Source organism: Micromys minutus, assembly GCF_963924665.1.
Source record: "Micromys minutus genome assembly, chromosome: 32".
In the NCBI taxonomy this organism is placed as follows: domain Eukaryota; kingdom Metazoa; phylum Chordata; class Mammalia; order Rodentia; family Muridae; genus Micromys; species Micromys minutus.
This window is the reverse complement of record NC_137967.1, coordinates 23,455,720-23,481,628: the sequence shown is the minus strand read 5'-3', so window position 1 is coordinate 23,481,628 and position 25,909 is coordinate 23,455,720. Positions and strand designations below refer to the sequence as shown.

Sequence of the window (25,909 nt, the reverse complement as noted above, 5' to 3'; positions counted from 1 at the left end):
ACTCTCAGATCACCATGGTCTATGGCTGGTCTTTAACAACAACAAAGACAACAAAAAGCCTAAGTACACATGGAAACTAAACAACGCTCTATTAAATGATAGCAGGGTCAAAGAAGAAATTAAGAAAGAAATTAAGGGTTTCTAGAATGCAAAGAAAACAAAAACACAGCATACCCAAACCTATGGGATGCAATGAAAGCAGAACTGAGAGGAAAACTCATAGCCCTAAGTGCTTCCAGAAAGAAACTGGAGAGAGCTTACATCAGCAACCTGACAGCACAGCTAAAAGCCCTAGAACAAAAGGAAGCAGATATACCCAAGAAGAGTAGACGGCAAGAAATAATCAATATTAGTGCAGAAATAGACCAAATAGAAACAAAAAGAACCATTGAAAAATCCACAAAACCAAGAGTTGGTTCTTTGAGGAAAACAATAAGATTTACAAACCCCTAGCCAGACTAACTAGATGGCAAAGAAAGAATATACAAATTAACAAAATCAGAAAGGAAAGAGGAGACATAAGAACTGAAACTGAGGAAATTCAAGAAATCATCAGATCCTACTACAAAAACTTATACTCCACAAAATTGGAAAATCTGGAGGAAATGTATGAATTCCTAGACAGATACAAGATCCCAAAGTAAACCCAGGACCAAGTAAACCATCTAAATAACCCTATAACATCTAATGAAATAGAAGAAGTCTTCAAAAGCCTCCTAACCAAAAAGCCCAGGTCCAGATGGGTTCAGTGCAGAATTTTATCAGACATGTAGGTGAATATAACACCAATACTCTCAAAACTATTCCAAAAGACAGAATCAGATGGAATACTACCAAACTAATTTTTTCAGGCTACAATAACCCTTGTTCCTAAACTACACAAAGACCCTACAAGGAAAGAGAACTTCAGACCAATCTCACTTATGAACATTGACGCAAAATACTCAACAAAATTCTTGCAAACCGAATCCAAGAACACATCAAAACGATATTCATCATGACCAAGTAGGCTTTATCTTGGGGTGCAGGGATGATTTAATATTATGAAATCCATCAACGTAATCCACCATATAAACAAACTCAAAGAACAAAATCACGTGGTCATCGAACCAGATTCTGAGAAAGCATTTGACAAAATTCAACAGCCCTTCATGTTAAAAGTCCTGGAAAGAACAGGAATCCAAGATCCATACTTAAACATAATAAAAGCAATATACAGCAAACCAACAGCCAACATCAAACTTAATGGTGGGAAACTTGAAGCAATCCCACTAAAATCAGGGACTCGAAAAGGCTGCCGACTCTCCCCCTATCTATTAAACATAGTAATGGAATTCCTGCCTGGAGCAATTAGACAGCAAAAGGGGATCAAGGGAATAAAAATAAGAAAGGAAGAGATAAAAACATCACTCTTTGCCGTTGACATGATAGTGTACTTAAGTGACCCCACAAATTCAACCAGAGAACTACAGCTGATAAACATGTTCAGCAAAGTGGCTGGATATAAAAGTAACTCAAACAAATCAGTAGCCTTCGTATACTCAAAAGTCAAACACGTGGAGAAATAAATTAAGGAAAAGATACCATTCACAATAGTCACAAACAATATTAAAGACCTTGGTGTGATTCTAACTAACAAAGTGAAGGACCTGCATGACAAGAACTTCAAACCTCTAAACAAGGAAATTGAGGAAGATCTCAGAAAATAGAAAGATCTCCCATGCTCATGATTGAAAGGATCAACATTTTAAAAATGGCCATCCTACCAAAAGCAATCTACAGTTTCAATGTAATCCCCATCAAAATTCCAACCCAGTTCTTCTTTTAGTTGGAAAGATCAATGTGCAATTTCATCTTGAATAACAAAAGACCTAGAATCTTGAAATCCATCCTCAACAACAGAAAAACATCTGCGGGAATCACTATTCCTGATTTCAAGCTATATTACAAGGCAATTGTGCTGAAAACTGCATGGTACTGGTACAGAAATAGGCACGTGGATCAATAAAATATAATTGAAGATCAATATATGAGCCCTCACATATATGGTCTCTATATTTTTGAAAAAGGAGCTGTAAACATTCAATGGAAAAAGGACAGCCTATTCAATAAATGGTGCTGGGCCAACTGGCACTCAGCTTGCAAAAGAATGAAAATAGACCCTTTCTTATATCCTTGTACAAAGCTCAAGTGTAAGTGGATCAAAGATCTTCACATTAAACCAGAAACACTGAAACTATTAGATGAGAAAGTAGGAAAAACCTTAGAACACATAGGCACAGGAGAAAATTTTTTGAACAAAACATCAATGACTCAAGCTCTAAGGTCAAAGATTAACAAATGGGACTTAATGAAATTCCAAAGTTTCTTTAAGGCTAAGGACATTGTCAAGGAAACAAAATGGCAGCCAACAGAATGGGAAAGAATCTTTACCAACTCCACATCAGATAGAGGTCTTATATCCAAGGTATACAAAGAACTCAAATAGCTAGACACCAGAGAATCAAACAACCCTCTTAAAAATGGGGTATAGAGTTAAACAAAACGTTCTCATTTGAGGAATATCGAATGACTGAGAAACATCTGAGGAAGTGCTGTACATCCTTAGCCATCAGGAAAATGCAAACAAAACAACCCTGAGATTCTACCTCACACCAGTCACATCGGCCAAGATCCAAAACTCAGATGACAGCAGATGCTGGCGAAGTTTCGGAGAAAGAGGAACACTTCTCCACTGTTGGTGGGGTTGTAAACTGATACAACCACTGTTGAAATCAGTCTGGCAATACCTCAGAAAATTAGACATAGTACTACCTGAAGACCCAGCTATTCCACTTCTGGGTATATACCCAAGGGAGTTCTTTTCATCTTATGAGGTCTTCTTCAAATTCCTTCTTCAGAGATTTGAATTTCTTTTCATACAGATCCTTCACTTGCTTAGTTCGAATCACACAATGGTATTTCATATTGTTTGGAATTATTTTGTTGGGTATCTTTTTCTTAATTTCATTCTCAGCATGTTAGTTCTTTGAGTAGAGGAAGGCTTCTAATTTGTTTGAGTTAATTTAATAACCAGTCACTTTGCTAAAGTTGTTTATCAGGTGTAAATGTTCTCTGGTGGAATTTTTCTGGTCACTTATGTACACCTTCTTGTCATTTGCTTACAGTGATATTTTTACTTCTTCCTCTCCAGTTTGTATCCATTCGAATTTTTTTGCTGTCTAATTGCTCTGGCCAGGACTTCCAGGACTATGTTGAATAGGTAGGGGGAGAGTAGGCAGTCTTGTCTATTCACTGATTTTAGTGGAATTGTTTCACGTTTCTCATCATTAAGTTTCATGTTGGCCATTGGTTTGCTGTATATTACTTTTATTATGTCTAGGTAAGAGCTTGGATTCCTGATCTTTTTAATACTTTAACAAGAAGGGGTGCTGAATTTTTTCAAATGCTTTCTCAGCATCTAGTGAGATCACCATGTGTTTTTTTCTTTGATTTTGTTTATATTGTGGATTATGTTGATGGATTTCTGTATATTAAACCATTCCTGCATCCAAGGGATGAAGCCTACTTGAACATAGTGAATGATAATTTTGATATGTTTTTGGATTTATTTTAAAGAATTTTGTTGATTATTTTTACACAATGTTCATAAGGGAGTTTGGTCTAAAGTTCTCTTTCCTTGTAAGGTCTTTGTGTGGTTTAGGAATGAGAGTTATTATTGCTTCAAAATTTGAGTTGGATAGTGTTACATCTAACTCTAGTTTGTGTAATATTTTGGAGAGTAGATATTATGTCATCAGTAAGTGTATGATAGAATTCTGCACTGAACCCATCTGGTCCTGGGTTTCTTCAGTTGGGCAGTTTTTGAGGACTGCTTCTATTTCTCTAGGGGTTATGGGATTATTTAGATAGGTTACCTGGTCCTGATTTAATTTTGGTATTTGGGATCTGTCTAGGAATTTCTCCATTCCCTTCAAATTTTTCAGTTTTGGTGATTCTAGGCTTTTGTAGTAGAATATGATGATTTCTTGAATTTCCTTTGTTTCAGTTATTATGTCTCCACTTTGATTACTGATTTTTTAATTTTGGATACTCTCTCTTAGCCTTCACGTTAGTCTGGGTAAGGGTTTGATCAATGTTGTTAACTTTTTAATAGAACCAGCTCTTGGTTTTGTTGACTCTTTTAATGGTTCTTTGTTTCTATTTGATTAATTTGTGCTGATTATGATTATTTCTTGCAGTCTACTACTCTTGGTTGTATCTGCTTCCTTTTCATTCTAGAGCTTTCAACTGTGCTGTCCAGTTGCTAGTGTATGCTCTTTCCAGTTTCTTTTTGGAGGTACTGAGAGCTATGAGTTTTTCTCTTAGTCCTGCTTTCATTGCATCCCACAGGTTTGAGTATGTTGTGCCTTTATATTCATTAAATTATAGAAAATCCTTAATTTCTTTCTGTATTTCTTCTTTGACAATGCTATTTTTTAGTAGAGCCTTGTTAAAATTTCATGTGTATATGGGCTTTTTGTTGTCTTTGTTGTTAATAAAGACTAGCCTTAGACCATGGTGATCTGATAGGATGCATGGGAGTATTTCAAACTTCCTATATCCATTGAGGTTTTTTTTTTTTTTTGTGACTGACTATATGGTCAATTTTCAAGAAGGTGCTGTGAGGTGCTCAGAAGAGTGTGTATTCTTTTTTTTTAGGGTGAAATGTTCTGTAGATGTCGATTAATTTTAGTTGGTTCATAAACTCTGCTAGTTTCACTGTGTTGTTTTTCAATTTCCGTTTCCATGATCTGTCCATGGATGAGAGTGGGGTGTTAAAGTCTCCCACTATTATTGTGTGTGGTGCGACAAATATTTTGAGCTTTAGTAGGGTTTCTTTTGTGAATATGGGTGCTCTTTTATTTGGATCATATATGTTATGGATTGAGAGTTCCTCCTTTTACATTTTCCCTGTAATGAATATAAAGTTTCCTTTCTTATCTTTTTTGATAACTTTCAGTTGTAAAATCTACCCCATTCGATATTGGAATGGCTACTCCAGCTTTTTTCTTATGGCCAATTGTTTGGAATGCTTTTTTCCCAGCCTTTTACTCTGAGATAGTGTCTTTCTTTGTTTCTTAGATGATTTTCCTGTACATAGCAAAATGCTGGATTCTGTTAAGTGTGATAGCCTATGTCTCTTTATTGTACAATTGAGTCCATTTATGTTAACATATATTAAGAAAAATAGTGGTTGCTGTTTCCTGCTATTTTTGCTTTTAGAGGTAGAATTTTGTCTGTGTGTCTTTCTTCCTTTGGTTTTCTCACTTAATTATTTTTTGTTTTTTCTACAATGTAGTTTATTTCCTTGTCTTGTGTTTTCCATGTCTTATTCTTTGTAAGGCTCAATTTATGGTCAGATATTGCATAAATTTTGCTTTTTTTCCCTGGAATATTTTGGTCTCTCCATCTATGTTGATTGAGAGTTTTGGTGAGTAGAGTAGTTTTGGTTGACATTTGTGTTGTCTTAATTTCTGTATGATGTCTGTCCAGGGCCTTTTATCTTTCATAGTCTCTGTTGAGAAGTCAAGTGTAATTTTCATTGGTCTGCCTTCATATGTTCCATGTCCTTTTTTCTTTACTGCTTTTACTAATCCTTTTTGTTTTGAGCACTTGGTGTTTTGACTATTAGGTATTGAGAAGAATTTGTTTTCTTGTTCACTCTATTTGGAGTTCTGTAGCCTTTTTCAATGCTCATTTTCATCTCATCCTTAAGGGTATGGAAGTTTTCTTCTACAATTTGGTTGAATATATTTACTGTGCCTCATAGTTGATATTCTTTGCCCTCTTCTATTCCTATCATCCTTAGACTTGGTCTTCTCATTGTGTCCTGTATCTCCTTGATAATTTGGGTTAGAAGCTATTTAGTTTTTGCTTCTTCTCTAAATGTTTTGTCTATGTTTTCAATGTTGTCTTCGGCCTCTGAGATTCTCTCTTCCATCTCTTCTAGTATGTTAGAGTTGCTTGCATCTGTGACTCCTGATTTTTCTTTTAGGTTTTTCCATCTTCAGGGTTGATGTTGCGAGATATTAAAAACCAATGATTGTTGCTTCCTGTTACTTTTGTTGTTGGAAGCAGAATTATGCTTATGTGGGCCACTTTTTTGTGACACTAGTTTCTTGCTTTATTGGGTGTAGTTTTTCTCATTGTTTTGGAATTTTTCTTTTATTTTACTCTGCAGAGCTCTATTGTTGCAAAGATTATTAAAATTTGGTTTTGTAATGGATTATCTTGGGATCTCCATCTATGTTAATAGAGATTTTTACTGGGTATAGTAACTTAGGGTGGCAATTTTGTTCTTTTAGGGTCTCTATGACATCTGCCCATGATTTTCTGGCTTTTAGATTTTCTGTTGAGTAGTCTGGTATAATTCTGATGGCACTCCCTTTATGTGTTTTGGGATTTTTTCCCCTTACAGCCTTTAATATTTTTTCTTTGTTCTGTGCATTTGGTTCTTTACTTATTATGTCATGAGAGGAATTTTCTTTATGGTCCCTTCTGTTTGGTGTTCTATAGGTTTCTTGTATGTTTAGAGGAATCTCTTTCTTTAGGTCAGAGCACTCTTCTTCTATAATTTTGTTGAAGGTGTTTGATGGCCCTTTGAGTTGAAAATTTTCCTTCTCTTCTATACCTATTATTCTCAGGTTCAGTCTTTTGGTTGTATCCTGGATTTCTTCAACGTTTTCAGTTAGGTTCTTTTTTCTTTTTGTATTTTTTGGACTGTTTTGTGAAAGTATATTTTATGGTATCTTCTATGCCTGAGATTCTCTTTTACCTCTTTTACCTTCTATTCTGTTAATGATGCTAGCATCTATAGCTCCCTATCTCTTTTCAAGTTTTTTTTTTTATCTCAAGTGTAGTCTTTCTTTGTGATAGCTTTGCTAATATTTCCATTTTTAGATCCTTGGTGGTTTTGTTTATTTCCTGTATCTCTTTGATTTTGTTTTCCAGTATTTCCCTAAGCGATTTATTTGTTTCTTCTTTATGGGCTTCTACCTGTTTACCTGTATTCTCCTGTATTTCTTTTTTTTTAAATGTTAGCATTTAATTAACCTATGGAGTAGCTTTAAGCCACAAGAACAGAAGCACCTCCAACACCCTTTATTTTCTCTTCAACTCTTCTGCTGAAGAATTTGGCCTTCACAATGACATGTTGTTTAGGGAGCTTTCCCTTCCCAATAAATTTTTAGTATCCTGACCGAACAACATCAATGATGGAAGCAGCTCCAGTCTTGTTTTTTGCTACATTGACCCGTGTCTGCTCGCTGACCAACGTCCATTATTTATCCAGGTTGAGAGTTGGGCAGAAGCTCTGTTTCCTCTTCAAGTGGTAATGCCTCATGCCAACTTTCGCGCAGTAACCTGGGTGATATTTGTCAAAGTTGATCCTGTGGTGATGCATGCCTCCAGCATTCCCGCAGCTTTCTGGGTGCTTGCGGTGGTTACCTGCAGGCACACAAAGCGATGCGACTGTGGCTGTGGCTTACGTGTCCCCTGAGTTTTTGGTCTTCCTCAGTCTGGATAGCATGACTGTGACAGAAAAGAAAGAAAGAGCATCTTGTATTTCTTTTAAAGGAATTATTTATGTCTTTCTTAAAGCCATTTGTAATCATCATGAGATGTGATTTTAAATAAAAATCATGCTTTTTTAGTGTGTTGTAAAATCCATGGTTTTCTGTGATTGGAGAACGGCGTTCTGATGTCAAGTAGCTTTGCTTTCTGTTACTAATATTCCTGTACTTGTCTGTCACCATTTGCTTACCTTTGGTGTTACTGGTCATGTTGTCTCTGACTCTAGCTTGTCCCTCTTGAGATCCTGGGAGTCTTAGTTATATCAATACTCCTGGGGAAACCAGTTCCCTCTGTGCAGGATTTGGATACAGAGAGCTGTGGCTAAGGGTCAGCTCTGGGTCACAGATGGAAACTGAAAGAATGCTATCCCAGGCTGCTCCATACTTCCTGTGTCCTGTGAGCTCCCACCGGGTCCCACTTGTGTCAGGCATTGGACCAGTAGTTGTGGTTTCATGGGTGATGTTATGTTCTTTTTTTCTCCCGACTCTCCCAACAACCCTCCATTAAACCCCTCCCTTTTATATCTCCCACATACCCTCTCAAGTGGATAACAGCTTTTTTCCCTCTCACTATGATTGCTACACACACATATATTTGTTTCTGTATATTTGAATATTCACCAATGTATAGAATCTGTTGAATGTAGTTCTGTAGTTTTTTGGTATAATGACCACTTTACATTGGACAACCAATAAGACAGTTCATTCCTGGGAGATGCTAATTCTCCTTCTTCTAACAATCTTAATTGCAAGTATGTTTTGTCTAGGAATGGTACCCTATGAGCCCCCTGTCCCATGTTAATGTGAACATTGATATTGTCATTGCATCTATCTTGGTAACATAGACATTTCTAAATGAGTCCCTCTCACTGTAGACCTACTGTTATTCTGGCTCTTACAGTCTTTTCCTTCCTCTTCTGCCATGATCCCTAAGCCATAAATGCAGAAGCTATGGTGGAGATGTAGCCACTGGAATGGGGTTCCCTACAATCTCTTGATATCTACATTATGATCTGTTATGGCTTTCTGTGATGGTCTCTATTTGATCCAAAGATTTAGAGTTTAAAATCAAAGATGAAAGAGAATATACTTCTGGCTTTCTGGATCTTCTCAACCATATCTTTTATCCAAATAAATAATTTTCAACAATCTGTCCTCGACTGCAATTTTTTATGATGAACATTTCTTTTATAATTACGAGTAAAATATACATACATCTACACATACATACTATACGTGGCATTTATGTGTAAACTACTGAATCCAGTTAGTGTTACTTGAGGGTATATATTTCTAAGACTGATTACTTAAGATTGGATAAACTATCAATGCTTCTCTCAGCAGTCAATGATTACCTATAGTTCTTCATTTCAAGGTGATATATTCTTAAATTGTCCCTACCCATGTTGTTATTTCAACTAGTGTTGGCTTTATGCAGGTCTCATTTATACTACTGTGTTGGTGAGATTTCATGGGTGCAGCTTTCCTGACATACATTGCCATAATTATTGTAGTCTTGTGGCCATTACAATCATTCAGACCCATCTTCCAAATTGGTCTCTAAGACATAGGAGTAGGGATTGTGTTGTACATGTATCAATTGAGAATAGGTACCCCAAAGCCACTGCCTTTTGACAAGTTGTGGATCTCTGTCTGCCCCAAAACAATCTTCTTTGATGAAGCATGAGAGTTCTACTGTAGATGTAAATATAAGTATTTAAAATACAGTTACAACCTATATAATTTTTAAAAAAATGACAGTACTATTAAAAACGAAGTATGACTTTGAACAGAGTGATCTCTAAAAAAATAAATGAAAATGTCTAAGAAATATGCATAAAGTGTGTGTCATCCATTTTTTGGTGAGATAATTCAGTGGTTAAAAGCATTGGCTATTCTTCCGGATGTCCTGAATTTATCTCCCAGAAAGCACATGGTTGCTATTGACCATCTACAATGATATCTGAGGCCCTCTCCTGGCATTGAGTTATACATGCAGACAAATCACTCAAATTTTTTAAAAATTGTGTGCATTATAGTGCACATAGGAATTTGATTGTTGAACATTTAAGAAGTACACAAGTAGAAAAAAGAACCGCTTTACATAATTTGTAGACTGTTACTTAATGTTATTTAGAATTGTACAAGTTTCTTTTATTCAACAAACATTAATTGCTTTAGAGACTCACTACTGAATAAGGCCATTTTTTCTCGCTTTTTGTGAGTTCTGACTGGCTGGTTCAACTCAGCTGATCTGGCTCAAACACCTAAGAAAGACATCTGATTCAGACTAGCATATCTCAGCTTCAGACTGAATTACTGTGCTTGGCCTCAAACTAACTCTGTCAATATTTTCTAATCTTCTGACAAAACTGAACTTAGCTGATTCCTGACTCCTGAGATTAAAGGTGTGTACCACCACACCTGGATATAATCTTTTCAGTTCTTAAAACTTGCTATCATTCACATTTTTAAATGTGTTGACTATCCCTAGTAATCAGAGAAATATCGATTATAATTACTTTCAATTGTTCAAAACAATGATATCATTAAATTTGCAGGCAAATAAAGGAAACTAGAGAAAATAATTCTAAGTGAGGTAGCCCAGACCTAGAAAGACAAACATGTACTTACTTACATACTAATAAGTTGATAGTATCCTTAAAGTAAAGGATAACCATGTTATGATCCACAGACCCAGTGATGCTAAGTAACAAGGAGGGCTCAAGGTGAAGGAGAATGTATAGCTCTTTGCAGGAAAGGGAAATAAAATAGACATTGTGGGTTTATGGGAAAAGAAACAGGGAGTGAAATTTGATGTGTGTATGCAAATAGGAGAGTTCAGGTGGTGAGAGGAGGAAGAAGAGAGTATTGGGAGAGACAACTGGAATGGGGAACCATTCCTGAGATGAGCTAGAAACCTAGGACAATAGAAACTCCCAGATGACCCAATCTAATACTCCTAGCAATGAGCAATATTGTCCTTGTATTGATATCGTATGTAATCTGGCAAGACTTACAATGAAGCTATTGAAACATCATCCCAGCCACAAAACCTATGACTTAAAATTTCTCTTGCTTACAAGATGTGCAGGGGTAAAGATGGAACAGAAAATAATGGCATAGCCAACCAATAACTGGTCCAGCTTTAGATATATGCCATTGGAGGCAGCCCACCTCTGATACTGTTAATGATATTCTACTCTCAAGCAGATAGGAGCCTAGCATGACCATCATCAGGGAAACCTTATCTTGCAACCGATGGAAACAGATACCGAACTTACATAGAAAAATTAGGCAAAAGGGCATCCTAAGGATGGGAGGATTATAGAAGGTCAAGAACACCACAAGATAACCTGCTGAATCAACTAACATGGGCCCAGAGGAGCTCACAGATACTCAAGCTCTAACAGGGAATGTTCTTGGGACTGACCTAGGCACTCTGCACATAAGTAACAGATGTGCAACTTGGACCAAGTGAAATCCCTAACAGCAGAAGCTGGGCCTGTCTTTGAGTCTTTTGCCTGCATTTAGAACTCTTTCCTTTAACTGGGCTTCCTCGTTTAGACTCAGAAGAAGATTTTCCTATTTTTACTGGAACTTGGTATGTATTTTATGAACAGAACGAGAGAAGGAGTATATGGTAGTGTTGGAGGTAGACTAGGAAGAAAAACTGGTTGGAATGTAAATAGATTATTTACTTAGCTAAACAAAACAAAAATCTAAAAGTAAATCTAACACATGACTGACATAACCACTTTTTGGCATATACCCAAAGGACTCAATATTCTACTACAAAGATATGCATCCCTATTCACTGTTGCTTTATTCAAAACATGTAGAAAATGGAAGCAACCTATATGTCCTTTAACTGATGAGTAGATACTGATAATGTGGTACATTCATAACAGAATTCCAATCAGCTGATCTAAAAAACTGACAAATTGGGTAAGTGAGTAAAATAGAAAAATTTTATATTGAGTTAATCTGGTCTGAGAAACACAAAAGCTGAGTGTATCCTTATTTGTGAATCTTTGCTCAGATCTTCAGATGTGAGTACCTTATCTGAAATTAGTGAAAAATCCAGAAGAAGAGAATGTTGTCATGGTCATGAAAGGAAAGCTAATGTGAGAGAAGTGGTGGAATGCAGCTACTGAGTAGGAAAATATAGGGAGTTGGGGGAAACTTTAACTCAAAAAAGAAGATAAATAATGTAAGGGGAGGTGGACAGATAAGTAATACTAAGGATGTTTGTTAAAACTGTGGGATTATAAGTCTCCCCTGGGAACAATTCACCAATGATCCTAGTTCCAAGCTTTTGAAACTTAGCTTCCATTTGTTGGCCAGAGGGGCATGCAAAAAATTTTTGAAACAATAGAAAGTGTTCTTGTCCTTTGTTGCTTTTCTAACATGGAAGGTAAGACCCTGTTGCTGAAAGCACAATAGAGAACCTAAGCTATTTTAACCTGGAGGCCTCTTCCTAGATGCCTGGGTTTTATAGTATCAGAAGGCACTATGCAAACTGCCAAGCAAGAAAAGCAATCAAGTTCTACCCAGATGTAATTCCTAGATTACCCAGGATCAAAAAATATACCCAAGAGGAACAGCAGTGGGTTTTCCAGGCCCAAGAAACAGGAACATGGACTTGAAACTGATCCAGAAAAAACTGGCTCACTTACAGAGGGATCTTCTTGTTCAGTATTCTTGTGAGTGATCGCCAATGGCAGTCCATACTAAAGAGGTTCATTCCTTCCTCTGAGCATCCACTTCTCCACAGATTATCTTCTCAAGTCCTGAAGGGTTGCTTTCACTACCAAAATTTGTTACCCTTATAGCAACAGCAATGAGAACATTTACCTGGAATCCTAAGGTCACAGTGTCCCAGAAGTGACTGTGTGCAAATGTAGAGGCACTCAGTATGGTTGTCTCACATAACTTCTTGCTGACTAGTGGACATTAAAGCTCAGAAGAACAGACAGTGTCCTTGTAAGACCCAGATTGAGTCTTATCTATTTGACACATCCATGAATGAGATGAGATATTTGGGATCAATGCAAAGGCAAGAGGTTTATTAGTCCAGTGCAGTGGCATGGCCTAAATCAATAAAAGGGGCAACTCCTGCTATTCATTTGTACAGTTTATTATATACTTAGTAATGGGTGGGCTACAGTGATGGTGATTAGACATGCAAGCATTGGTGGGTTTAGTTGACTTTTAAATTGATTTGCTGCTGCCAACATGGGTTGCATCTCAACAACTATGCCCTACATTCCGAAGCTGTCCAGATAAGACACTTCTCCCTGAGAAATGCTGTTTGATGCCTGCCTGGGTCCTATATTAAGGTTTTTTCCCAACATTCCATTGGCTGCCCAGATTAGGTTGAAGCTCTTCTTCCTGGAGAGTGTGAGACTGTAAAAGCTCTTAGTGGGAGAGGGGAGATTTAAGACCAACAGTGAGAGGAGGAAGCTGTAAGGAATGTGTGGGACTGTAAACTCCCTCTTAGTGCCCCTCATTCCCAGGTCATGTAGCCCTTCCCATTCCTGTGACTACCTCATTCTCCAGACTGTAAGGAGATAATGACATTACAAAGCATGGTGCCCATACCCTAGTAATTTTTTCTAGTCAGTTGCTGTGTGATGCTTCTAACTGTTAAATGGGTGTAGAAGGACACTTCCAACTTTACTTGATTTGTTGCTTAAAAGTCAGAAGGCAATAATTAAATTTTATCATCAATAATTCATTCATCTGAAGATGACCAGCACAGACTGAGTCATCTCTGAAAGATCAGATACATAGCCTAATCTCCAGAGTCTGTAAAAAAACTTTCTGTTTCCAAAACAAGTAATAATGAGCATATCTGTGGATGAAATTAAGAATTCAGTTCATCTGAGCATGGTGGCATACACCTATAAACGCAGCAGTAAAGAGACTGAGGGAGGATAATCAGGCTAGCCTAGGAGAGATGTCTGCCTCAAGAAAAAAGAGGAAAAAAAAGAAAAAAGAAACAAAAATTTAGTATATATATGCTATAAAATTATAGGTACTCTGGAAGGAAGATTGAGTATGGGTATGATTGGATGGGACAACAAATCACCCATTCCAAAGTAAGAGAAAAATAAGGCTTTGGGCATTGAGAGAGTCCTCAAAGTGTTGGAAAATGTGGAGAACATACTTTGGAATGCTAGAAAAGACCTGCAGAGGATGACATAGTAAGTTCAAAAGGAGGAAAGCACTGTGCTGTGCAGGGAGAGTCACAGTATACTCTATCAGAGTAACACATCTAGAAAATAGGCCAATATTTTGCCCTGTATCTCTTTTCTCATTTGTTTCTTAGTAAGGCAGCTGTATCCCACTGCCCAGAAAAGGCAGGAGTAGCCATTATAGTCTGCCACCCTCCAGGGCCAATGTAATCTTAGATAAAGAGTCAGAAAAGACAGATGGATGGTCAATAGCAGCAAGAGCACTTGAAAAAGAACAGGCAGCCCTGAGTTTGAAGGGATGTGCACAGTTCTGGAGTGGCAGATTTTCAAAACATTAGAAGAGTTGAGTGCCTTATTAGCAAAACCTGCCTTTTCCATGGGTATTTTTCTTTACCTGTAGGAAATTGTGGTCATGACTTTGGACTCACTGAAGTCAGTTTTTTCGAGTCATGGTGAATTTAGGGAAAAGCGCAAACACAGTTTTTAAGGTTTCATCTGTTGCTCAGCAACCTCTGGTAAATCATTTCCTTTGTCCAAGTCCAAGTGAAATTGTCTCTATTAGGAAAAATATGAAGAGAGTAGGGGGTATGTTGTATGGGATTTTGTTGAAGTATGGGGTAATGGATATGCCTCTGGAAGACCCATGTTGGGCATCTTTTCTCCCTGAGGGACCAGTCATATGACATCAGATGGTATAGTAAAGAACAGTGTTAATTTAGGTCATGAGGAGGGGAGTTAACAGGTTAATAGATGGAGAGAGTGAGAAAAAGAGAAAGAGAAAAAGAGAGAGAGAGAGAGAGAGAGAGAGAGAGAGAGAGAGAGAGAGAGAAAGAGAGAGAGAGTGAGTGAGAGAGTGAGAGAGAGAGAGAGAGAGAGAGAGAGAGAGAGTGAGAGAGTGAGAGAGAGAGAGAGAGAGAGAGAGAGAGAGAGAGAGAGAGAGAGAGAAGGGAATGTGTATAGGAGGTAGAAAGAAATGAGAGAAAGAGAACAAGAGAGACAAGAGGAAGAAGGCAAGAGAAGACAGTGAGGATGGGGGAAAACAGTTTCTTTTCTAGTGCCAGGTAACTGTCGGGTGGAGTTTACAGAATCCTAAAGTTCCTCCATTTTGCTTATATTAAAAATAAAAATTAGAGGTGATGGTGGATCAGAAATATGGTCGAATAATCACTGACTACTTCATGCTTGCTTTGGAGTGGTGTTAATAAAGAATCTGTAAGTGGGAATGGGGATTTTATTTTATTTTATTTATTTATTTACTTATTTATTTTTTAACTTTATTTTAAAAAACAATGAAAAATGTACAAAATTTAAAGCACTTTTGCATAAAAGTATACTAATACATTTTTATAATGTTGCAATTAAGTATTTGTGGGGACATATACTTAAACATATGTATATATGTAACAATAATATAGGGAAAGAGGTTATTAATTTGAGGAGATAAGAGAGAAACTTGAAGGGGCTGTAGGAAGGAAAGGGGATGTGATAGAGTTCTATTTTAATTAAAATACATTTTTTATTTCTTTTTTCTTGAAGTTCACACAGTCTGTGGGTTGTTTCTGGGGTTTTCAGAGCTTTTTGGGGTTAGTATCCCATTATCAGTGACTGCATATTATGTCTGTTCTTTTGTTACTGGGTTGTCTCACTCAGGATGATATTCTCTAGATGCATACATATTCTTAAGAATTTGGTTAGGCCATTGTTTCTGATAGCTGAGTAGTACTCTATTGTGTAAATGTACCACAATTTTTGGATCCATTCATCTACTGAAGGACATCTGGGATCTAACCTGCTTCTGGGTATTATAAACAGAGCTGCAATGAACATTGTGGTGCATGTATCATTGTTGTATGTTGGAGCATCTGTGGGGTAAATGCCCAGAAGTGGAATAACTGGGTCTTCAAGTAGTACTATGTCCATTATTCTGAGGAACCACCAAACTGATTTCCAGAGTGGTTGTATCAGTTTACAACAACAACAGCAGTGGAAAGTGTTCCTCTTTTTTCACATCCTTGCCAGCAACTGTTGTCATCTGAGTTTTGGATCTTGGCCAATCTGACTGGTGTGAGGTGGAATCCCAGGGTTGTTTTGATTTGCATTACCCTGATGGCTAAGGATGTTGAGCACTTCTTTAGATGTTTCTCAGCTATTTGATATTTCTCAATTGAGAACTTTTTCTTTAAGTTTGTACCCCATTTTTTAATTGGGTTGTTTGATTCTCCAGTATCTCACTTTTTGAGTACTTTGTATTCCTTGGATATTAGGCCTTTATCTGATGTGGGTTTGGTAAATATCTTTTCCTACTCTATTGGCTGACTTTTTGTTTTCATGATAGTGTCTTTAGCCTTACAGAAACTTTGCAATCACATTAAGTTCCATTTGTCAATCTTTGACCTTACAGCTTGAGCTCTTGGTTTTCTGTTTAGAAAATTTTCTACGGTACCTATGAGTTCTAAGGTTTTTCCTACTTTCTCATCTAATAGTTTCAGTGTACCTGATTTACTGTGGAGATTTTTGATACACTTGCACCTGAGCTTTCTACAATGAGATAAGAAAGGGTCTATTTTCATTCTTCTGCATGCTGAGTGCCAGTTGGAACAACAGCATTTGTTGGATAGGCTGACCTTTTCCCATTGAATGTTTACAGCTCCTTTGCCAAAAATAAATTGACCATATATGTGAGGGCTCATTTTTGGATCTTCTATTCTATTCCATTGATCCACGTGCCTATTTCTGTACCAGTACCATGCAATTTTCAGCACAATTGCCTTGTAATATAGCTTGAGGTCAGGGATAGTGATTCCCACTAATGTTTTCTTGTTGAGGATGAATTTCGCTATTCTATATCTTATGTTATTCCAAATAAAATTGCACATTAATTTTTCTAACTCAGTAAAAAAATGGGTTGAAATTTTATGGGGATTGCATTGAATCTGTAGATTGCTTTTGGTAAGATGGACATTTTTAAAATGTTGATAATTCCAATCCATGAGCATGGGAGATCTTTCCATTTTCTGAGGTCTTCATTTGTTTTCTTCTTTAGAGGTTTGACGTTCTTGTCATCCAGGTCCTTCACTTGCTTAATTAGAGTCACACCAAGGTATTTCACAGTTTTTGTGACTATTGTAAAGGTTATGTTTTCCCTAATTTCTTTCTCCACATGTTTTTTCTTTGAATATAGAAAGGCTACTGATTTGTTTCAGTTAATTTTGTATCCAGCCACTTTGCTGAACTTGTTTATCAGCTGTAGGAGTTCTCTGGTGGAATTTGTGGGGTCGGTTAAGTACAGTATCATGTCATCTGCAAAGAGTGATGTTTTTACTTATTCCTTTCCAATTTGTATCTTTTTGATTTTTTTTTTTTTTTTTTTTTTTTTTTTTTTTTTTTTTTTTTTTTTTTTTTGCTCTCTAATGCCTATGGCCAGGACTCCCAGTACTATGTTGAAAAGGTTGGGGGAGAATGGCAGCCTTGTTGATTCCCTGACTTTAGTGGGACTTCACGTTTCCCACCGATAAGTTTGATGTTGGCTGTTGGTTTGCTGTATATTGCTTTTATTATGTCGGTATGTCCTTGGATTCCTGTTCTTTCCAAGACTTTTAACATGGAGGGGTGTGGAATTGTGTCAAATGCTTTCTCAGCACCTAATGAGAATACCATGTGGTTTTTTTCTTTGGGTTTGTTTATATGGTGTAGTACTTTGATTGATATCTTTATATTAAACCATCCCTGCATACCAGGGATGAAGCCTACTTGGTCTTGGTGAATTATTGTTTTGATATTTTCTTGGCTTCCGTTTGCAAGGATTTTGTTGAGTATTTTTGCATCAATGTCCATAAGTGAGATTGGCCTGAGGTTCTCTTTCCTTGTAGGGTCTCTGTGTGGTTTAGGAATGAGGGTTATTGTAGCCTCATATAATGAGTTAGGTAGAGTTCCATCTGATTATATTTTGTGGAATAGTTTGGAGATTATTGGTATTGTGTTTTCAATAAATGTCTAATAAAATTCTGCAATAAACTCATCTAGACCTGGGCTCTTTTTGGTTTAGTGGCTTTTGATGACTGCCTGTATTTCTTTAGGTGTTATGGGATTATTTAGACGGTTTACCTGGTTCTGATATAACTTTAGTACCTTGTATTTTTCTAGGAATTAATCCATTTCCTCCAGATTTTCCAGCTTTGTTGAGTATGGGCTTTTGTAGTGTAATCTGATGATTTCTTGAATTTCCTCAGCTTCAGTTGTTATTTCTCCACTTTCCTTTTTGATTTTGTTAATTTGGATACTCTCTCTTTGCTCTCTAGTTAGTCTGGCTAAGGGTTTATCAATCTTGTTTATTTTCTCAAAGGACCATCTTTTGGTTTTGTTTTTTCTTTCAATGGTTCTTTTTGTTTCTATTTGGTCAATTTTTGCTTTGAGTTTGATTATTTTTTTGCCATATACTACTCTTGAGTGTATCTGCTTCCTTTTATTCTAGAGCTTACAACTGTGCTGTCAGGTTGCTAGTATATGCTCTCTCCAGTTTCTTTTTGGAAGAACTCAGAAGTATGTCTTTTCCTATTAGTATTACTTTCATTGCATCCCATAGGTTTGGGTATGTTGTGTTTTCATTTTCATTGAATTGTAGAAAATCCTTAATTTTTTTTTCTTTATTTCTTCTTTGACCTTGCTATCATTTAATAGAGTGTTGTTTAGTTTCTATGAGTATGTGGACATTTTGTTGTCTTTGTTGTTGTTAAAGACCAGCCTTAGACCATGGTGCTCTGAGAGGATGCATGGGAGTACTTCAATCTTATTATATCTATTGAGGCTCATTTTGTTACCAATTATGTGGTCAATTTTTGAGATGGTGCCATGAGTTTCTGAAAGGGTGTATTCTCTTTTTTTGGATGATATGTTCTGTAGATATCTGTTAATTCTAGTTGGTTTATAACCTCTGCTAGATTTACAGTATCCTTGTTCAGTTTTTGATTCCCTGATCTGTCCATTGGTGAGAGTGGGGTATTGAGGTCTCTCACTATTATTGTATGGGGTGCAATGTTTTTGAGCTTTATTAGGGCTTCTTTTATGAATATTAGTGCTTTTGTATTTGGACCATATATGTTAAGGATTGACAGTTCCTCCTAACAAATGTCCCCTGTAATGAGTCAAAAGTGTTCTTTCTTATGTTTTTTGATAACTTTTGGTTGAAAATCTACTTTATTCAATATTAGAAAGGCCACTCCAGCTTGTTTTTGGGATCATTTGCTTGGAAGTTTTTTTCCCAACCTTTTACTCTGAGATAGTGTCTGTCTTTGTCTCTGAGATGAGTTTCTTGTATGTAATAAATTGCTGTGTTTTGTCTATTTATCCAGACTGATAGCTTATGTCTTTTTTGGGGGCAATAGAGTCCATTTATGTTAACAGATATCTAGGAATAGTTGTTGCTGTTTCCTGCTATTTTTGCTTTTGGAAGTTGAAGTGTGCCTGTATGTCTTTCTTCTTTTGGTTTTCTTGCTTAGGAGTTTTCTTGTTCTTATTAGGATGTAGTTTCCCTCATTGTAATCGGTTTTCTATGTATAATTCATTGTAGTGTTGGGTTTGTTGTCAGATATTGTGTAAATATAGTTTTGTTTTGGAGTATCTTCGTCTCTCCATCTATGGTGATTGAGAGTTTTCTGGGTATAGCAGCTTTGGCTGGCATCAGTGCTCTCTTAGAGTCTGCATGATGTCTGTCCAGGCTCCTCTAGCTTTCATAGTCTCTGTTGAGAAATCAGGTGCGATTCTGATTGGTCTGCCTTTACATGTTACATGTCCTTTTTCCCTTAATGCTTTTAATATTTTCTCTTTACTATGGGCACTTGGTCTTTTGACAATCATGTGTTGGGAGGAATTTTTTCTGATCCAATCTATTTGGAGTTAGGTAGGCTTGATTTATGCTCATGGTCATCTCATTCTTAAGGGTAGGGAAGTTTTCTTTTATGATTTTGGTGAAGATATTTTCTGGGGGAATGGGTATGTTTATCCAGTCTAGAGTGGCTGCTTCCTTGTTGTCCAAAATCTGTGGAACCATCTGAGGATAGGTCAGAAGAAAAAGCTTTAAATAGAAGTCTCAGTTGCTTCGAGAGAATGTTGAAGCATCTGTAGGTTGTATCTCTGGAGTTGTTCTAGATGTAATAAGCACCTGGAGTTGACAAGATGCAGTATCACACACACACACACACACACACACACACACTATAGGCAGAGAATAAGTATGTTTGGAAGAAAGAATTTTTGCAGCAGCGGTTTTAGTGCTAGCAATCTCCAACACAGAAGCATGGGGTGGGAGAATGTATTGGCTATGCAGTCCTGGTTCTGAGTCCCTAACTACAGCATTCTCAACTGCTGTTCTCTTGGCAGTAAACAAAGACTTCTGGGCCACTAAAGATATGTGGTTTGGGCACAGAGTAGAGGTTTGGGAAAGTGTGAGAGCTAAGACCATAGGGGTTTCAGTGAAGGAGGAAAGTAATGTTCAGGACCACATAGAGGAAGAAGGTGTCCTAGAACAGTGTGCTATGAAAACACTGTAATGTGTATACTGCGGGTTTTTTAACATCAAACATTACCAGGACTTTAAAATAATCCTTAAATTGGAGTGTTGAAGGAAGGAGAAATTACTGAATTACTTCAGGAGGTTCACTTGGCACAAGGAACCTGCAGTCTCAGGACCTCATCTGATGGATCGTTTGTCTTCTTCCTAGGTCTCTTGTCCATGTGCCCTCTGCTCAGTAACCTCAATCCTGATGACCTACCATGCCAGAAATAGTCCACACAGACAAGGCATGAAGAGAGAAATACAACAGATGAGAAAGGGAATGGACACCGAAACATGCTATATAAGTGTCTCTATGGCTCCATGAGAGACAATGTCCCAAGAGAAGCTTGCCAGACCTAGTGGCCTTTTTGTGAAGCTCTGACCTCCTGGCTAAAACACTCACAGGAAATACACTGTTCACACACCCTTTGGCACTCACTTCTCTGGCTGATGCATGTTGGTGCCATATTAGCCATTGTGGCCTTGATAGTACCACACCTTTGATGCCAAATCAGCAACCATTTGTATGATCCACAGTCTCACTGGTTACACTAGAATCAGTCTAGACCCATATGTCTGCTTGTCTCTGGGGAACCAGGTCATGCATGCCAGCTGTATGTGTCCTCAAATGGTGCCACCACACACTGTGGCACTCTTCAGGGGCCCAATCTGCTCCGTGACCTCAAACTCTTGGCTTTTAGAACACAGTGCTTTCCTGAGAGCCAAGGGCAGAGTGGGATTCCTCATACTTTGTCTGCCACAGAGTCCTCTACAGAACCATGTCCTTTGGGTGTGAGTGCATCCTGGAGGCTCCTGGATATTGGAAGAGAATCACCTAAAAGTCCTTCTTCCATCTCCCAGGGTCTTCTTCTGTAGTGCTGTATGCTGCATTTCTCTCCTTGGCAAACTGCAAGTGAGGAGCATCCAGACATATAAAACATGTAACACCCCCAAATAGAAGATGGAATTCTCAGCCATGGAGAGATTTATGTTATGCTTTTTATGTGGTGAGTCTTCCACTACCCTCCTTCCACTGAAAACATACCATGATATTCAAGCATCAACTATTCAGACTGGAATAGAAGGAGAGAGGGACTTTAAATCGAAACAAAAAGGAAATTCCTTTACAAGTGATAAACAATATATAGCCAAGTGTGTAATTGTGATATGTCTACTTTAAAGGTAACCAATCGCTATCCTGCTGGGTTTAAATTCTGCTCAACAGAGGAAATTCACAACTGATACTCTTAGCCTAGCCAGCTTTTAACCATACAGGTCAAGAGAATAGATATCCTGAATATAAACCCACAAAGATGTTCATGAGAAAAATAGGTCTGAAGTTCACTATCTTTATAGTGTCTTTGTGTGGTTTAGGTATGAGCATAATAGTGTCTTCAAAGAATGAGTTGGGTAGTGTTCCTTCTGTTTCTATTTTGTGGAATAGTTTGGAGAGTATATGTATTAAGTCTTCTATAAAAATCAGATAGAATTCTCAACTAAACCCATCTGGTCCTAGACTTTTTTTTTGGTTGGGTGGCTGTATGATGGCTACTTCTATTTCTTTTGGAGTTATAGAACGGTGTAGATGATTTATCTGATCCACATTTAACTTTGGTATCTTGTATCTGTCTAGAAATTTCTTCACTTCCTCCACATTTTCCAGTTTTGAGTATGGGCTTTGTAGGAGGATCTAATGATTTCTTGAATTTCCTCAGTTTCTTTTGTTATGTCTCCCTGTTCATTTCTGATTTTGTTAATTTGGATACTCTCTCTTTGTCCTCTAGTTATTCTGGCTAAAGTTTTATTGATCTTGTTGATTTTTCTTAAAAGAACAGCTCTTGGTTTTCTTGACTCTTTGTATACTTCCTTTTGTTTCTATTTGGTTGATTTTTGCTCTGAGTTTGATTATATCCTGCCCTCTATTTCTCATGGGTGTATTTTCTTCTTTTGGTTCTAGGGCTTTTACCTGTGTGGTCAAGCTGCTAATGTATACTCTCTCCTGTTTCTTTTTGGAGGCACCCAAAACTATGAGTTTTCCTCTAAGTATTGCTTTCATTGCATCCCATAGGCTTGGCTATGTAGTGGTGGCATATTGTTAAATTCTAAAAAAATTCCTAGATTTCTTTCTCTTTTTTTGTCAGTGATTTCCTGTTTTTAGAGGTTTAATAGTGTGCATTAAAATCTTACTAGTTACAATGAACATAAAGTACATGTAAAACAGGATGTAACCCGGAATTAGTAAAGTTTTCTTGTGTAAGGATTAAGCATAATGGTTTTTCTTTCTTTTTTTTCTTTTCTTAGCTTCCACAGTCTGTGATTTTTTTCTGAGGTGTTCAGAGCATTCTGGGTTATTATCCCATTATCAGAGATTGCATATTATGTCTGTTCTTTTGTGACTGGGTTATCTAACTCAGGATGAAATTGTCTCGATGCATACATTTTCTTAGGAATTTCATAAAGTCATTGTTTCTGATAGCTGAGTAGACTCCATTGTGTAAATGTAACACAATTTTTTTATTTATTCATCAACTGAAGGACATCTGGGTTCTTTCCACATTCTGGCTATTACAAATAGGGCTGTTATGAACATTGTGGTGCATGTGTCTTTGATATATTTTTGAGCATCTCTGGAGTATATGCTCAGAAGTGGAATAACTGGGTCTTCAGGTATTACTATGTCCAATCTAGTGAGGAACTGCCAGACAGATTCTCAGAGTGGTTGTACAAGTTTGCAACCCCATTAACAGTGGAGAAGTGTTCCTCTTTCTCCACATCCTGACCAGCATCTGCTGTCATGTAAATTTTTGATCTTGGCCATTTTGGTTGGTGTGAGGTGGAATCATGGTTGTTTTGATTTGCATTTCCCTGATGGCTAATGATGTTGAGAACTTACTTAGATGCTTCTCAGCCATTCCATATTTCTCAACTGAGAAATTTTTGTTTTGCTCTGTACTCCATTTTTAATAGGGTTGTTTGATTCTCTGGTGTCTAGCTTCTTGAGTTCTTTGCATAACTTGGATATTAGTCCTCTATCTGATGTGGGGTTGGTAAAAACCTTTTTCCACTCTGTTGGCTGCTGTTTTGTTTTCTTGACAATGTCCTTAGCCTTTCAGAAACTTTGCAATTTCATTAAGTCCCATTTGTTAATCTTTGACCTTAAAGCTTGAGCCATTGGTGTTCCGTTCAGAAAATTTTCTTTTGTGCCTATGTGTTCTAAAAATTTCCCTACTTTGTCATCTAATAGTTTCAGTGTACCTGGTTTAATGTGGAGATCTTTGATCCACTTACACGAGCTTTGTAAAAAAGGAGATAAGAAAGGGTCTATTTTCATGCTTCTGAATGCTGATTGCCAGTTAGACTAACACCATTTTTTGAATAGGCTGTTCATTTCCATTGAATATTTACAGCTTCTTTGTCAAAAATTAGGTGAAAATGTACGTGAGGGCTCATTTCTGGATCTTCTATTCTATTTCATTGATCCACGTGCCTATTTCTTTACCAGTACCATGCAGGTTTTTTTCACAATTGCCTTATTATATAATTTGAAGTTAGGGATATTGATTCCCCCAGATGTTTTCTTGTTGTAGATAATGGGTTTCGCTATTCTAGGTCTTTTGTTATTCCAGATCAAATTGCACATTTCTCATTCCAACTCCATGAAGAATTGGGGTGGTATTTTGATGGGGATTGCATTGAATATGTAGATTGGTTTTGGTATCATGGACATTTTTACAATGGTGATCCTTCCAATCCATGAGCATGGGAGGTCTTTCCATTTTCTGAGCTCTTCCTCTATATCATTCTTTAGAGGTTTAAAGTTATTGTCATACAGGTCTTTCACTTGCTTAGTTAAGAATCACACCAATGTATTTCATCTTGTTTGTGACTATTGTGAAGGGTATCTTTTCCCTAATTTCTGCTCCACATGTTGTCCTTCAAGTAGAAGAAGGCTACTGCTTTTTTGAGTTAATTTTATATCCAACCAATTTAATTTTTTTTTTTAGCTGCAGGAGTTCTCTGGTGGAATTTGTGGTGTTGCTTAAGTACACGCTCATGTCACCTACAAATAGTGATGTTTTTACTACTTACTTTCCAATCTGTATCCCTTTGATTTTATTTTGCTGTCTAATTGCTCTGGCAAGGACTTCCAGTACTATGTTGAAGAGGTAGGGTGAGAGTGGGCAGTCTTGTTGAGACCCTGATTTTAGTGGGATTGCTTCAAGTTTCCCACTGTTAAGTTTGATGTTGGCTGTTTGTTTGCCGTATATTGCTTTTATTATATTTAGATATGGACCTTGGATTCCTGTTCTTTCCAGGACTTTTAACATGAAGGGGTACTGAATTTTGTCAAATGCTTTCTCAGCATCTCGTGAGATGACCATGTGTTTTTTATCCTTGAGTTTGTTAATATGGTGGAGTAGGTTGATTGATATCTTTATATTAAACCATCCCTGCATGCCAGGGATGAATCCTACTTGGTCTTGGTGAATGATCATATTGGTGTGTTTTGGATTCGATTTGAATGGATTTTGTTGAGTACCTTTGCATCAATGTTCATAAGTGAGATTGGACTGAAGTTCTCTTTCCTTTTAGGATCTTTGTGTGGTTTAGGAACGAGGGTTATTGTAGCCTCAAAAAATTAGTTAAGTAGTATTTCATCTGATTCTATCTTGTGGAATATTTTGGAGAGTATAGGTACTATTTTGGCAATAAATGTCTGAAGAATTTGGAACTGAACCCATCTGGACCTGGGCTTTTTTTGGTTGGGAGGATTTGATGACTGCCTTTATTTCTTTAGGTGTTATGGCATTATTTTGATAGTTTACCTGGTCCTTGTTTAACTTTAGGATCTTGTATCTGTTTAGGAATTCATTCATTTCCTCCAGTTTTTCCAACTTTGTAGAGTATAGTCTTTTGTAGTAGGATCTGATGATTTTTTGAATTTCCTCAGTTTCAGTTGTTATGTCTCCACTTTCTTTTTTGATTTTGTTAATTTGTATACTCTTTTTTTGCTGTCCAGTTAGTCTGGCTAAGTTTTTATCAATCCTGTTAATTTTCTCAAAGAACAGTTTTGTTGATTTTTTTTGGTTTTGTTGATTCTTTCAATGGTTATTTTTGTTTCTATTTGGTTTATTTCTGCTCTATGTTTGATCATTTCTTGCCGTCTACTCCTCTTAAGTGCATCTGCTTCTTTTTGTTCTAGAGCTTTCAATTGGGCTGTCAGGTTGCTAGTGTATGCTCTCTCCAGTTTCTTAATGAAAGCACTCAGAGCTATGAGTTTTCCTCTCAGTACTGCTTTCATTGCATTGCATAGGATTGGGTACGTTTTGTTTTTGTATTCATTGAATTCTAGACAATCCTTAATGTCCTTCTTTATTTCTTCTTTGATCCTGTTATCATTTAATAGAGCATTGTTTAGTTTACATGTGTATATGGACTTTTTGTCTTTGTTATTATTAAAGATCAGTCTTATTCCATTGTGATCTGAAAGGATGCATGAGAGTATTTCAATCTTCTTTTATCGATTGAGGATCGTTCTGTGTCCA

At 37.0% G+C, this 25,909-nt stretch overlaps 1 pseudogene across 1 annotated transcript; it reads right to left on the bottom strand.

Annotated features, from left to right (window-relative positions):
* Positions 1 to 7,108: 7,108 nt before the first annotated feature.
* LOC308413456 (large ribosomal subunit protein uL15-like) lies at positions 7,109 to 7,570 on the bottom strand (annotated as a pseudogene). The gene has a single exon. The product of its transcript is annotated as a large ribosomal subunit protein uL15-like (transcript).
* Between the last annotated feature and the right edge of the window lie 18,339 nt (positions 7,571 to 25,909).